Source organism: Bactrocera neohumeralis, chromosome 6 (assembly GCF_024586455.1).
Source record: "Bactrocera neohumeralis isolate Rockhampton chromosome 6, APGP_CSIRO_Bneo_wtdbg2-racon-allhic-juicebox.fasta_v2, whole genome shotgun sequence".
Classification (NCBI taxonomy): Eukaryota; Metazoa; Arthropoda; class Insecta; order Diptera; family Tephritidae; genus Bactrocera; species Bactrocera neohumeralis.
Window position 1 is genome coordinate 70,486,642 of NC_065923.1, and position 16,050 is coordinate 70,502,691.

Sequence of the window (16,050 nt, forward strand, 5' to 3'; positions counted from 1 at the left end):
CTCGACCTTCCCAATCGACATCGCTTCGATCTATGGGTTCTTAAAAGGTAAGTAAGCAAAATTGCTGCAATTGGGCCGAAGAGTAACCTGAAGAGATTCAGGTGCTGACTTTTCATCTGGAGAAAATAACGGTTTGTTGTTTTATCGGAATCATCGGCCCAGATTTTTTCAAACGTAACCGTCAATGGCGACCATTATCCCGCCATTAAAACCGATTATTTGATGCCTGAAATCGAATCTCGTGATCTCGATGACCATCGTGTGATATCATACCTTTAGACTTTCTCCTGTGGGGATATGTAAAGTCTAAAGTCTACGAGGACGATCCCGCTTCGTTTCAGATCTTGGAGCAAAACATCACGCGCGTCATTCTCTAATTACCCTTTGAAATGCTCAAAATAGTCATCGTAGATTAAACTCAATGTGTGGACTATCTGAGACGTAGCCACGGCCAACATTTGAAAGAGATAATGTTCAGAAAATAAATGCCAAAGAATGCTCCTTCGAATGATAATCAACATTCCCCATTATGTTTGAAGTTTCTGTGCTTTTTCTGTGTTTTTTTTTTTTATTCCGTGAGAAAGTAAAGGTTTCAAAAAGTATACTTACAACTATACAGTGATAATTGAAGTGATAATTATTGGTTGATTGAAAATTGCAATTTTTTAGATTTTCATACGAATTAAGGTTTCGTATACAATGGATTTGAGATATTTTAAGGATAGTTTTTACAAATTTTCATGGGAAAAGATTTTTGCAACAACTTTACACCGAATATTGAGAAAGACATTGATGAAATACTACCAGGCTTATATGATACAGGCGATGGAGCATAATAAACTCATATTTTGAAATATTTTTCGAATTATCTGCTAAAAATATTTCGTATAGCAAGGTTAAAGGTTTAAACTATATATTTCATATTTTTAATGCAAAAAAAGGAAAGAATTATCCACTATCTTCCTCGCATCTATCTATATCATCGAGCAAACATTTAGGTGCATTGAAATGAAAAGCTTATTAACAACAAAAACAATCAAAGCGCAAATAAACAGTAAAATACAAAAATCAAACAGATTTTCAACAGATTTAAGCAAATGCATCAGCACCAGCAATTCAAAGGGATCAGTAAGGAGAGGGAGCGATAAGGCCAATAGGCGCGCGTAGGCGAGAGGCGACAGCGCGTTGGATAGACGACACAGACTGTATGATAATAAGCCTTCCGCTAGGCTTACAATACAACTGTTGAGCGCACAATTGAGTTTGGCTGCGGGCGGAGAAGCGCGCTGCGATGCAAAGGATCTGCGCGCAATTATATCAATGAAATACAAAGGATTATGCCACAGTCACGTACGGCAGATTGTTTGTTTGTTGTTTGCTACATACATATATATATATGTATATTATATTTGTGTTGTTTGTTAAGCGCACACTGTAGTTATTGCTGTTGCACTTATGTGTGCGGTGTCAACAGCCAAACTAACGAATGACAATAAGCAAGTCAACAATATTGACAATAGCTTGTAGGTAGCTGCAACTCTGTGAATTTGTAAGGGATAAGCGAAAGTTGTGGCTTGAAAATTTAATAAATTGAAATGCGCGCAAATTTTCAGCCCAAAAGCACACTTAGTGGCATATGAAATATTTTAATGTGAGTTTTAATTATTTTTGTGGCACTTGGCAAATGTACAGCGTCTTGAGCGTCTCAGCCTAAATGTCAGCACTACCTCACTAACTTAATATAATATTGGATTTAAAGAGCGCGTAAGCTCTACTTATCCTCAAGCGTATGCTTGCGCCACTCCAATAAAGCGCGTTGTGCGGCATTTGCAAACAAAAATGAATCGCACTTCAATGCTTGTATTTATTTATGTTTTTTCTTTGCCAAACAACCACTTGGCTCATGGCATTTACGCTTAAATGCACCGTGCGCTCAGCCTGCGGCTTCTACCACTTCTTACAGAGGCGCGCTGCCTCACGCTCTCACTCGCACATGAGTGGCATCAGTCATCGTTATTGTTGCCACATTCAATTGCAACCGGCATACTCGTACTCGACAATATTTGCACTTGCGGTGGCACATCCATGCGACTACACAAACACCCTGTGCACATAATTACCGCGCACATTTTTGCGTTATGAAGTTTTCGATTCGCTCTTTAATACACATTTCTGCTGCATTGTCCTTCACATGTTTGCGCGCTGTGTTGCAGCGCATATTTCAATTTTGAAATTCACCGTTGCAGCGTTGGCAGCGCATGAAACTCATATTTGTTTGCGGTTAAGTGTAATAAGTATTTATTTGCGCGATTGTTGCATATTTGCAGGCGCTCGTCATTAATGTAAATATTTTTTACGAATTCATCAGCAGTCCACTTAACGGTTGTGTTTTCGCAAGTATTTTGTACTTACAGTTATGACTGTATGATTGCGTATGTTTTCAAGAGAATGTTAATGCCGTAAGGAGAGAGAAGTCGAGAGTAGTTCGGATTAAAATGCCATTTAAAAGAGTGGAAGCTTATGAAAAGCCTTGAAATTGTGCGGATTTGTAGTTAGTGTTCGGAGAATGTTTTACAGAGGACTGTGATTGTTTATATTAAGTTTTGTTAATAATATATGATGATATTAAAAAAATAATTCGTTACCTTCAACTACTAAGTTGCTTTAAACTTCTTCGTAGATCAGTTATATTAGTTCATTAAAATTGCTGAAGAAACTTACCTGAAAAAGAGAACGGAAAATTAATGCTATAGCTAAGTTTTATATGCAGCTTTTATAAATGTTATATATATATACATATATAATTATAATTTACCATATATATTATTATAAATAACACATTTTTATTCAATTAAACAAATGAGTTGGCTTAAGTTGAACACAGAAGCTAATATGATAGTATTAGGCGCTTAAAGAAACTCACTTTTGAATTTCACTAAGTCAAAAGTATAGTATTTGGCACTCAATTACACTCACTGATAACCTTTATTTATATCAAAAGTATAGTTTAAGGCGCTCAGACAGTTATTTTACAAAAAAAGTAATTTTTGGATTAAATTTCTGAACTTGATTTCGAGAATTTGATAGGATTTGTTTTCAGGAGCTGATTTCTGGTTTAATTTTTGGAAGTCGATCAGGATTTTTTTCGGGATTCGTTCTCAAAACTTAATTTAGTGAGAGGATATCTTTACAGGAGTTGGTGTGTGATTTGTTTCGAGGAGTTGAGTTTGGGGTCTGCTTTATAACTCGTTTTCGAAATTCACTCCAGGATTTGTTTTCAGAAGTTGATTTCGGTATCTATTTTCAGGAGTCGATTTCGAGAATTGTTCCGAAATCGTTTTCGGGTTTCGTTCCCTGGTCGTAATTTTCAGATTTGATTTTGTGACTGGATTTGTTTTCACGAGTCGATTTCAAGATTTGTTTTCGGGACTCGATTTTGGTATTCGTTCTCGGAATTAAATTTCGTGGGAGGATTTATTTTCAGAAGTCGATTTCGGGATTTGGTTTCAGATCTGGTATACCGTATTCGTGCCAAGATTTGTTTTCAGTAGTTGATTTCGGGATTTATTTTCAAGAGTCGATTTCAAAGTTTTTTCATTCCCAGGTCCCCATGTGATTTTGTGGCTGGATTTGTATTCAGGTGTTGCTTTCGGGATTTGTTTTCAGTACACATTTCCGGGACTCGTTTTCGGGATTTGTTTTTAGATTTTTATTTTTTTTTTTTGAGATCTTTTTGGTATTTGTTTTCACGATTTTTCAAAAAAAGTACAGAATATTATTATGTTGCTCTTATCCTCAAAATGCGGTTCAAGATCTAAACAACCTATATATGAGACCAAGCAATGCTTTGAACTGAGTGAAATTAATTGTGGAGTGTAGGTTTGCGCTCGAAACAAATTTAAGCCAAGCTTCACACCGCAAGAATGATGCACTTCTGCAATTGGAGATAATTATTAACATTTAATATCAAATTGAGTGAAAAATGCAAAAATGCTCCAATTTTATTTGTTCTAACAGTTTTTATATAACCTTTAATATTAAATTTCCTCTCTTTCTCCTAATAAGTAATTCAATTTCTTTTAAAAGCAACTGCCTTTTAACTTCCAACTCTCACACTGGCATGATTACCGAAGTTTTCTAATCCCTTTGTTGAACCCTCTTTACAATATAACTCAAACGCCACACGACCCCACTTTGCAACGTCAGCGAGTTAGCATTTCAACAGCGCCGTGTCGGCCAAACACTTTCATGTTCCGGTCATGCCGTACTACGGGTAAGATAAGTTGTTGCCGCTTAACACTGTTGTTGTTGTTGTATGTTTTTAATTTTTTGCTTTTGTGCGCAAAATTTCGCTTGCGGGAATTTACATTTTTCATTTACTTCTACGCCATGTCTTCAACAAGTTCGCGACGTTGTAAAACGTGGCAAGCAACATGCGCTACAAACATACATACACACAGCAGTGCTTAGCGCCCAATTCTATGAAAAAGATTTGTGCAAGCGAGTTGCTGTGTGTGTTGTAAGTGCGCGCGTGTGTGGAAACACTGCTGCCAAGTAGCTGTGGCGCCGCATTAACGCCTCGCGTCCGCACGTAGCAGTGCTTAAAAGCGCATGCACTTGTTGCTGTTGCTGCAGCTGACACTTTGCCGAGGCAACAACAAATGCAAAGCGCCAGATATATGTATATATATATATGTAAACTTGTATGTGCGTGTGTGTGAAGGCTGTCGACTTGTCGTTTAATGCCTTGAAATGCCTAAGCAAAGGCATAAGCACAGGCGCGAGCTCGCAAACAGACTTAAACACTGCCACACACACAAACACACGCACACGAATCAGAATTCCACATAAAAGGCTCACAATTGCTGCCTGCAGGCCTGCACTGGCTTAGCGACCGCGACAAAGCAATGTCAAGTAAAGCGACTGCACTTACTGTGGAGGACTACACAAGCTCTTAGCTGGAGTTGATGTTGGTGGTGTGAGCGCCTGCAGTTCGAGGGCAATTCTAAACGCGGTTAAATGGCAGTCAAGGCGTCAACGGCAAACGTAATGCGCTGCGGCAGGCAGTTGGCATTTTTAGTGAGTACAACTGCAAATGCTTAAATGGCCAATTGTTGGTTGGTTGGTTGGTGGGCACGACTTTGCCGGCGCGCTAATAGACAGCAGTAATACTTCTGTCTGTAGCTGGGTATTATGACGCTGTGCCGGGGGTAAGTAGTGATAATTGTCTCTATTGCTGCATGGCGGTTTATTGTTGTTGTTGCCCGCACTGGTGTTGGCAGTTAAAAGTTCTTTTCCGCCGGAAGTGGCGGCACCAGTGACTTACCGAATGCTTAACCAAATACACTGCATGCCGTAGGCCTGAAAGCACTTTCCTCTGTTGCCCGTAGTCGCCTCTTGTCTGCTTAAATATGCCCGCATGTCCTTTGGCTGTCTTTTCACTTCATTTGCATACTGACTTGTAAATACATTTTTGTCGAATTGTAATGAATGTGATTGCAGTTTGGCACTCCAACTCGAACTGCCAAATTTGCGCTTTCGTAAAGTTGTAGCATATGGTGTAGTATGTGGCTGGTTATAGGCAGTTAAAGGTTTGCGGTTTGCGTTGTAAACTTTGTAATTTTCATTATGAATTCATATATAATAAGAATTGATTTTTGCCTCTTCTTTATTTCTACTACCAACCTTTATCAAATTTGTAGGCAACTTTTTATGTAAATTCCATTTTATGGAAATTCCTTACTTTTGTTAATATTTTGGTAAACTAAAGAATTATTTCAAGACAAGTAAGACGTGGATTTGAAAGCTTACCGTTTCCGATATTCGTAACAAAAAATTTCGACACAATACAAAAGTTCCTCTTTAAACAGAAAACTCGATGTACTCTTGACACTGAACTCAATGAACTCTAGAAATTTACTCTACTGAATATTTCCAACATTAATTGCTATAAGCTATGTAATAACTGTCGCAGAAGTGCTTTCTAATCTTTTTGTTTTCGTTGTTAGATAAAGTGTATGCAAACTTCCCCAACAAGTCACCATTCCTATCAAACAAAGGTTAAAATATCCATGTATATAAGTACTAGTAATATTGTATGAGGCAACTATTGATATTTCTTCGAAAAACGAGCTGAGTTTTAAAGCCCATGGTTTCTTTACAACTTTGTCATATATTTATACAAAAAATTACAAAAGTAAGGGAGCAGTCTGGAAATTTATGAATTTATGAAATTCACAACATGGAAATATAATATTATCTTAAAGCAATTGCTTGAGAGCTTTTCGCAAGTACGGATTATTTTCTATAGCTTTGTTTTTCATTTATTTCTTATCGGCTTTATAGATCTGTACCTATGATATACCTTTAAAAATATTTTAAAAAGAAAGCTTTCCAAATCTCAGAATAATTTTTAAAAAGCTTAAAGTTTAAATTCAATAGTTTTTAGATTCGCGTAAGCTTTCAAATATTTTAATTGATTTATGCGCTTGAAAGCTTGAAAAAAGCTAATTTCGATTTTATAAAAGCTTAAAGCTTTGCAAGCTTTAATTTTTAGGTGCGACATGACTCTAAAATTAATAATTTCAATTTGAGGTAAGAAGCAAACTTTAAAATTTTTAAGTTTATGTTGTGCGCTTGGAAGCTGGAAAAAGCTTATTTCGATTTTGGAAAGGCTTAAGGCTTAAAAATCTGTAGTTTTTGACTTTGAACAGAGCTAAAATTATTAATGTGATTTTTCAAGCTAAGAAGCTTTAAAAAGCTCATTTCAATTTTAAATAAGCTTAATGCTTAAAATCTATATTTTTAAGGTTTAAACACACTTTAGAATTATTAATGTAATGTAAAAAGTTTTTAAAAGCTCATTTCAATTTTGAATAAGTTAAAGGTTTAAGATCTGTAGTTTTGACGTCTAAACAGGTTTTAACAGTATTGATTTTGCTTTGTGTGCTTGAAAGCTTAAAATTAGTAATTTAGTGTTGTAAACTAAGGCGCTTTAAGAAGCTTACTTCAATTTTGGATAAGCTTAAAGCTTAAAACCTGTAGTTCCAAAGTCTAAACAGGCGTTAGAAATATTGATTTAGCCTTTCGTATTTAAAAGCTTTAAAAAACCTTGGCTTAAATTTGTAAAAACTTAAAGCTTTGAAAACAGTTATTATAACTTTGTTTTAAGTCAGTTCATCAATTACATATAAATCTATCAATGGGTTTCCGAGGGATACATTTAGAATGAGGTGGCATTTGAGCTTTTGCAAAAAAGTCCAAAATATAAAAATATTTCCAAGTAACTAGGGTTACAGGCCCACTTATGTTTTTACTTTGGCACTTTTGGTTTTCGCTTTTTAAATTTTTTATGAGTGGCCTGCTTTTAACTCACCCACCAAACCGAAAAACTACTCACATCACAACAAAATACGGCGACCGCCGCAAACCAACTCATTTCACAGGTGTTTGCATTTTAAATAATTCAGCATTTATACACATCAATGCCAAATTCAATTGTGAGCAACAAGCAAATGGAAAAAGGATAATGAAAGGCTAAAATGCTAGCTACTAAAAGGGCACAATAAAAGGAGAAAATAAAAGTAAATAAAGTGAAAGAACAACCGCAGCAACATTATGGCTGGGCAAGTGCTTTCAAACAACATCACACACCCATACACACACGGATGCACCGACTTGCAAACGCTCATATATTTGAAACGCTGAAACATTGAGTGTACCCCAGAGGAAACCCCGAAAAAGGAAACCGCTGAGTGTTGAACGCCACTCATGAATACGGCTAGCGCTAGTCTGCCCAGGTGTGTGTGCGTGTAGTGTGGCCGCGTGTGATTGTGGTTTTCCGGCAGCTGGTGTTTTGCAATGTGGCGCTGTTGGCTTTCAACACTTTCATTCATAAAATTTTTATTTGGCCACTTCCTTTTATTATTTGCACTGAACTATGTATACATTTGTGTGTATGTGTGGATGTGTATTTTTAAACTTCGTCTTTCGCATAGCAAACATATGTGCAAATAAATATGTGTTGTGTATATGTGCATAAAATATGCCGGCGCTGTTGGGCTTACCCTTGTATTGGCGTTTGCTGGCGCCAGCACGTATTGAGGTGCGAGTGTGGGAGTATTTGTATTTCATAGTTATTTGCTTAAAAAGTTTTATGAGTTTTATGCTAATTTGAATGTACTCATTTCCGGTTTTCCGTAATACCTGCCAACTACATGGCGGACTAGTGACGAAGTGTTGATAGAGTGGTCTGCATGGTTTTTTAATTGTTTCAATTTGAAGACACAAACTTTCAGGTTTTTTTCATACCAACCAACTTTATGTCGGACTAGGGACGAAGTAATGTTAAAGTGGGCCGTAAGCTTTTTATGGTTTTAATTACAACGCAATCCTAATTCCTGTTTTTCTTCCTAACAACAAACTGTATGTCGGACTAGTTACAAAGTAATGGTCAAGTGTGTTTTGTTTGTTTTAGAGCTATCGGTAATAAACTTCACTTAATATACTCTAAGCTCGAATTTGATGAACGTGAATTCAATAAAAAAAAAAAAAATCGGAAAATCGGACTCTAGCATTTTACTCCCAGAACTAGTATTTTCGAAATCTAGTACAATTTTTTGCTGATAAGCAGCATGCAAGTATTGGCACCGGAAGCCTCAGCAGTTTTAAATTTCCCTGTCTGCTTCTTACCAGTTCTATTTGTTAGTATTATTAGTATTGTCTAGCTGAGTGTTGCATAGTTTGGGCTGAGAATCTATTGTGCGTTAATATAATAAAATAGATGCTTTTGCAATACAAATTTGTTAAGTGAAATACTCTGACAGGTTATTTATATTAATACTTCGCTTGTGTAGTTGGATGTGTGGGAGAAAAACGCTTCCATAAATTAAACAAATCTCTTGTGAGTAGTCAGAATATACTCATTTCTTGCTAACTTGCGGCCAACAGCTGCAGTTGACAGTGGAAGAGTTTAAGGAAGTGCGATTGAGAACGAAAATGTCTAGACTATGAGCCATTTGAGTGGAGTATGTAGAGTGGGTCTCTGCATAGGTGAGCAGAGTCTATAAAATTTGTTCACATTATGTTAAGACTAGTATGGGTGGCAGGCCACAACGGAATCGCTAATGAGTTGATAAAGAAATGAACCCTAGCGCCGCTATCAGATTAATTGGAATCGGTCGCTACTCCCGTTTTCTCGCGTTTTCTACTACTAGATAGCTGTGCTTCGTATGAGCAACATGCGGTGTTACAAAATACAGTTGGCCAAAGACTGATCTTAAGAAATCCAGTGAGCTCTTTGCCTTTGGTAAGGTTAGATTCTCGGCGGTATTGAGGGTCCTTAGAGTTAGTTGGGGCTTAAAAGGCTATTTCCAATCAGCGTCCATGCCCAAAGGATTTTGAGAATCTTATCGGACACCAGCTTCAGAAGCTGTATGGAACTAAATTAGCTGGAAGCATCACAACAATTTCTTCGTGATTGCCGCGGGTTTGGGAATCAAGGCTTAAACACTTGGCAGTTCGTACTTCATAGTTCACAATGGACTGCACAATTATAGCAGCCCATGTGCGACCACTGGTTCAGCCAACTCATCTAACCTGGTGGTTTTTGTCATTCAGAGAGATGCATGTACCACTAAAGTGCAACTTCACAGAATGTCTTGTATGCTGTCGTTTTATGTGTAAGGTAGCTAATTCCTTATTAACAAGAAACTACTCATCTAATAAATATTCTCATGGAATTCAAGGATACAAAAATATGCTTCCTCCACAATATTGAGAACAAACAATTGCTTGAGTTTTTTTGCTAAAAAAAAATAGTTAAGTGCAAAATTTCCGAAAATTTCGCTCGAAACACCAGCTTATCAATTTTTGATATACCGAAAATCACAGAGTTCCAAGATTTGTTTACCGAGTATAAACAAACGCTAAAAGCATGAATCGGTGGCTGGCATCACTTTAGACTTGCCCCCAACCAAGAATAAGCAAATAAGGTAGCAACAATGTTGAAAGCTGCTGGCAAGCAAAGCGAGTTGCGGGTGCTGCGAGGCAGCAACATTCAAGTGAAGCACTCATCTCCTTTGCTTTTTTATGCATTGCATACTTTTTAGCGCACACGCCGTAGCCACCAACTCAAACATAAAAACAAACTGGAAACTTAACTAAAAACTTGAAAGTAAAATTTGTGCACAACTGTGAACTATGCGAATTTGCGACGACGAATTGCGGAAGTGAATGGTGAATGCTCAGCCAGTGAAGTGTAAGCGAGCAAATATGCGTGCTTAAGTGTGTGGATTGAATGCATGCGCGTGTTTGCCGTGCAACATCATTGTTGCGGCAGCAATTCCGCACAGACTTCCGCCAAAGCGGCGAGAACTGATAAACGTTGCGGAAGTTATAAGAAAGCATGAAAAAACAAAAACAAAAACAGCAACGGCAAAAGTAGCGCACAACAACAATTGGCGAAAATTGAAAATTTTACAAATGTTGACAAAAATTTGACACAAAGTTGAGGCATTCGGCGGCGAACGTGTGGCGGTGTGCAACGCATCGTTTGGCTTTGTGTATGTGTAAGTTAGTGTTGGTGTGAAGCGTTGCCTTGGGTAAGCTGACAAATGGCACAACTTTGGTCAGGACCGCGCAGAGATTGACGACGCTAAGCAACCGAGCTAATCAGCCAGCGCCAGCAAGTGAGTGCATGGTTGCTGCTGCACGAATGGCCAACCGTAGCTGTAGAACACTTGCAGCAACAACCAGAGGAACTTGCGACAGTACAACTTTTGGGCGGCAGCACTTACTTTGTTGTCGTCGAAAAGTTTTGCGGCAACAACTGCAATCACTATTATGTTGCACTCGCGAGCTTAGCATAATTTTAGGCGAACAATAAGCCAGTATAATAATAGCGCTTGCCTGCCTTAGCAACAAAATAGCGCGCCACACCACTTGAGCGAGCATGAAGCAGCGCCCTAGTCACTCTTCAACAACTTCGACATCAACACACACACTCAAACAGAAGCGTGCGGCAGCGCCTTCCGTTCAATTCGATGGCTGCATTTCATAGTGCGGAAATGTCAACTGCTTTTAATTGGCTGCGCATTTGCAACAATGTGTGGCGGTGCACATAGACACGCACACTCATACACACAATTATTTATGTGTTTACAGCGTGACCGACAAACTTTGTTGACGCGGTTAATTTTGAAGAATCTGTCGCCGCTGCTTTGATGGCGCATAGCTGGCATGCGGCGTGGTCTTCTGTAAAACTTTTCTATTGACATTTTCTTTGTCTGTTGCCCACTATTAGATTTACAGTTCAACTGTGGCCTTTGGCACTGACAATAATGTTCGGCGCATGCTAATGAAAATGTAATTCGGCGTTGTAATATTTTCTTGCAATTTTGTTGTGCGCAATTAGTTGCAGCAAACCGGCGGTTTATGGAAAACATTTGAGGGATATGAACTTTTTCCGGGAACTTAATGATAGCCGCTTGTTTTTAATATGTGAGTATTCTAAAGGAAATTCCATGAAAATAATCGTTGATCACTTTGAACTTTGTCATAGTGAATGTGGCCAACTTGGCTGTTATAACTTCATGCGCTGACCATATTTTGTCTAAAACAAGAAAAAACGTTAACTTCGGTTGCACCGAAGCTAAATACCCTTCACGGGTGTATTTCTGTTAGTAACTATGTGTTCAGTTTGTATGGAAGCTATATGCTATAGTTAACCGGTCTGATCAATTTCTTCGAAGATTACATTGTTGCCTTAGAAAATAACATATACCGAATTTCGTGAATATATCTTGTCAAATGTGAAAGTTTTCCATACAAGAACTTGATTCCGATCGTTCGGTTTGTATAACAGCTATATGTTATAGTGGTCCGATATCAGCCGTTCCGACAAATGAGCAGCTTCTTGAAGAGAAAATGACGTTTGCAAAATTTCAAAACGATATCTTAAAAACTGAGGGACTAGTTCGTATATATACAGACAGACGGACATGGCTAAATCGACTCAGCTAGAAATACTGATCATTTATATATACTATATACTTTATACGGTCTCCGAAGCTTCCTTATGGGTGTTACTAACTTCGTGACAAACTTAATATACCCTGTTCAGGGTATAATGAGCCTAATTTATTACACGTTACACTTGAGAAATGAAGAAGCAGAGAAGAAGAAGCTTTTTCAACATACAACCCCAATCTTTTAAACTCCTCTCTAACGACGCCTACAGTTAGAGTGTATTATAATATATCTCATTATAGCCTTTTCACACAGCCAAATCAATTGAGTACATTAAGATTATAATTGAGAAACCCGTTTTTGCCTTTCACACTGCCGGCTACCCCACTAACCCCACTACCGATAGGCTCGAAGAACGATTAGCTATTACACTTGATTCTATTTCTAATTTTGTATATTTTCTAATGATTAAAAGTCATCAGCTGATTTCTATTTTATCAGTGCACACAACCAAATGTACAGCTTGGACAACAACCCGCATAGTTAAACATATTCAAATTTTTAGTGTGGACAACAACCCATCCCAGTTTCAACTCGATTTGTATTCGATTAAGAATTAATGTAGCAAAACAATATTTTTATTTTGAAATGTAAATTAATCAAAATTAGTGCTTTAATCGAATGGAGGTCGGTTAAATCATCAGTTAACTCCCTTGTGCACTCCATTTTTGAAAAAATCAAAATATTTGTCTAAAATTAGCAGAAAGGTTAATATATGTCATCTGATATTCAATTCTACCATTTTCCTTGAAAAATAGGCGTATCCCAAAAAGAGAGAAATAAAAACAGAGAGAGAGAGAGAGGGTAAGCAACAGAGCAAAAGGCAGATGGATGAGAGGAGAGAGAAATAAAATTGAGAGATAGAGTGGGAGAAGGTAAGCGATCGAAAGGAAAATAAATGAAAGGAGTGGGAGCACGAAAGATACGAAGAGTAAAAGAGAAGGAGATAAAGGAAATGAATTCTCTCTGCCATTGCTTTCAGTGAAAAGTAATATAATATTTTACATTACAATTCATCTCTTAAAAAATCTATATATAATCAGATGTCATATAGCCTATTCTACTATGTCCACCGTCACTAAAATAAGAGCGTAGAAAGGAAAGTGCGATAGAAAAAAAGTAACAGAGAGACAGAGAGGTATAAATCTGGAAGTGCGATAGAGAAAAAAATACAGAAACAGAAAAGGAGAACGCTAGTAAACGAACACAGATAAATGACGAAAAGCGGTAGCACGAGAGAGACAAAATGAGAGAGCGTTAGATGGATATATGAAAAGAGAGGGAAACAAATCGAAAGACGATAAGTGCATACATTCAGCTATAAAGAAACAGAGTGATTGACGGATAAATTGAAAGCGAGAGTTAATGAAATGTCAGGTTTTAAAGGTTGTTATTGTTGATGCTGCAAAGGGTACCTAATTCGCGTTGGGACGATAAGGATGAATGTAATCGAGGTCATCCTGTAGTAGGCCCGGAAAACGTGCTGTTTCGACGGGGTCGCACCATAGGGAGAGAGGTGTCAGATGTGCAGGGTTAGCAGCGCAAGCAAGGTGGTGGTGAGTGTCATGCGGCGACTCGTTGCAAGCTGGAAAATTTCCACCACAGCCGATTCGACGGAGATCAAACCTTGTTTTGATCGGTTAGTTTTAGAATAAGATTTTTATAATATAATAGAATTTTGGTTTTTGGAGAGGGAAAGGAAGAGAAGTACAGATAAAAGCAATTCGCGATAAACTTGTAGAAGAAAAGGGAGAGTTATCGAGGAAGATAGCATTCGCTTGTCATAAAAAGTTTTTTGCGAATAAATATAATATCGTCGCTAGTAGTCAAAACTGGTCTATACGTGGCTCACGAGACTACCTGAATAACATTACATAACCAAAATATGGCATTGTAAGTTTTATATCAATATATGAACAGCTTGAAGGTTTTTGGTGTCTGAGATGGTGATATTAAATATGAAGGATAAAAAATTTAGGTTCTACTCTAAGGCTTAGGGGTGTTTCAAAGTAGGTGTAGCTGGATTTTTGTGGTTACAAAAACTATATTTTTTTAATTTCTTTCAATTCCAAGTATTATACTACGCAGAAGTATAAGTGTATGAACTTGAGCTGTTACAACAAATGTGTGAAATGCAAATCAAAATCGCATTATCACACGTAGATAACGCACATCAACACAGGAAGATACAATTTCAATGCTGACTCACACACGCAAATATAAAAATATCGATGATATGCATATGAGGAGGAAATATAATATCGCCAGCGTTGAAATAAGTGCAAAAATATTAGTAGCGCTAATGTTGCATGAACGCACACACACATATACATTCAAAAAATATAAAAGCAAAGGAGAAAGCGCTAATAATAACGGCAAAGATGCTTATGAACATGTGTGAAGAAACTTCGTAGCGAATGTGCAGAGAGCAACAGCACAATGCAAGTGAGGGGACAGTGAGTGAGTGGCGAAAGGAGTAGCAAGAAAGTGTTGCAAGTACGCAGCTAGCATTCAGATTTATGACTGAGTCACAGCGCATAGCAAAAGGATATGGGTGGGCGGTAAAAACAAACACACACACACATATCTCCAAATATGTGCACAGACACTTTCGCGCTGTGCGCAACGTGTGGCAAATGCAGTGAAAACTGGCAAATCGTAGCGAATGGATGGGTTAGATTCGTGCATGCATAACGTGACAGGAATACAAATTCGTGCAATTACTCCTGCTACATGCATAAGACGAGTATATCAAAGCACAAGCACAATGCGCTGCAACCAACGACTGTTTGTATGCTTCTAGGTGTTGTGTCCGTTTGCTAAACACAAAAGTTGTGTGAGAAAGCAACAGTCATTTAATGCGCTTAAAGAGCATTGTGGTGCCACATTGTGTTGCAGAGGGTTAGCACTTATGTCTCGTGGCAAGTAGTTGGAGGGATGCTAAGGCGTTGGTGGGCTGTGATTAGGAAAGTGGTGTGTGTTGGAGCTGAGTTTGAGTGCAGCATTTTCATAGAGTTATGTTAAAGCTGGTCATGATTATGCCGCACAAAAGCAGCATGTTGATTTATTTTAATTTCACTTAAAATGTTTTCTTAAATTTGTTTTTAATTTTTTTTTAATTTTTTTTTTAAATTTTTTTTTGATTTTTGTTTAAATTTTTTTTAAATTTCTTTTAATTTAATTTTATATTTTTCTGCATATTTTTTACTGCAATTTTACATATGTTTCATAAGCATGCAAGCTTGTGTGCTTTTCCGCTTTGATGTTTCCATTAAACGACTAATTTTTTTCTCTTGGTAAAACAACAAAAATATTTTATAAACATCTAAAGCATTTTCCGCAAGCCACTCTGTATTTTATGTATGCAAGTTATTTATTAAAAATCTCCACACATCCGCAGCTAAGTACAAATAAACAAAATATCAAATAGCAATGGCAATACTCCTGCCAGCAGCAGTGCTGCAACACTCTAATAGTTCTTAAATACACTTAAGCGCCTGTAATTATGCAATCGTTTTACACGCATGCATGCAACACAGCACAAAGTGCTCTTAAGCGCATACCATGCAAATGCACGCACACACCCAATTGTGGTATATGAAAGCACACACACACACAAGCACTCTCACAAAAGTATTATATACCGCTACAAATACACACACGTAAACTGCATGCAACACAATAAGTGTGTGTGCGCACAAGTTGTAAGCGGATTTCATTCGATTTGTGCTACATCTAAGTTGCTTGTTGTTGTTGTTGCAAAAAATATGATGATGGAAATGTTAAGCAATATGAAATATTTCTACTAACCACTGCATTGAGTGCTTATAAAATATATTTATTTATTTGCGCTACACATTTTTTCCTTGTATGTAGCCGTGCAACCGAAAGTATTCTTTAATACCTATACAAACGTACAGAAATGCTTTCAATTTAATATGCTTATTTTTTAATGTGTTAGTGTTAAGTATTTATAAGCTGTAAGTACGGTAGTAAAAAGCAGGTTTTATAGAATGTTGTTAC

The 16,050-nt window shown here is 37.3% G+C and overlaps 1 protein-coding gene across 10 annotated transcripts in view; it reads right to left on the bottom strand.

The window, feature by feature from the left end:
* LOC126763544 (CUGBP Elav-like family member 4) overlaps window positions 1-16,050 on the bottom strand; it is a 955,905-nt gene that overhangs the window by 468,793 nt on the left and 471,062 nt on the right. The window lies entirely within an intron of this gene.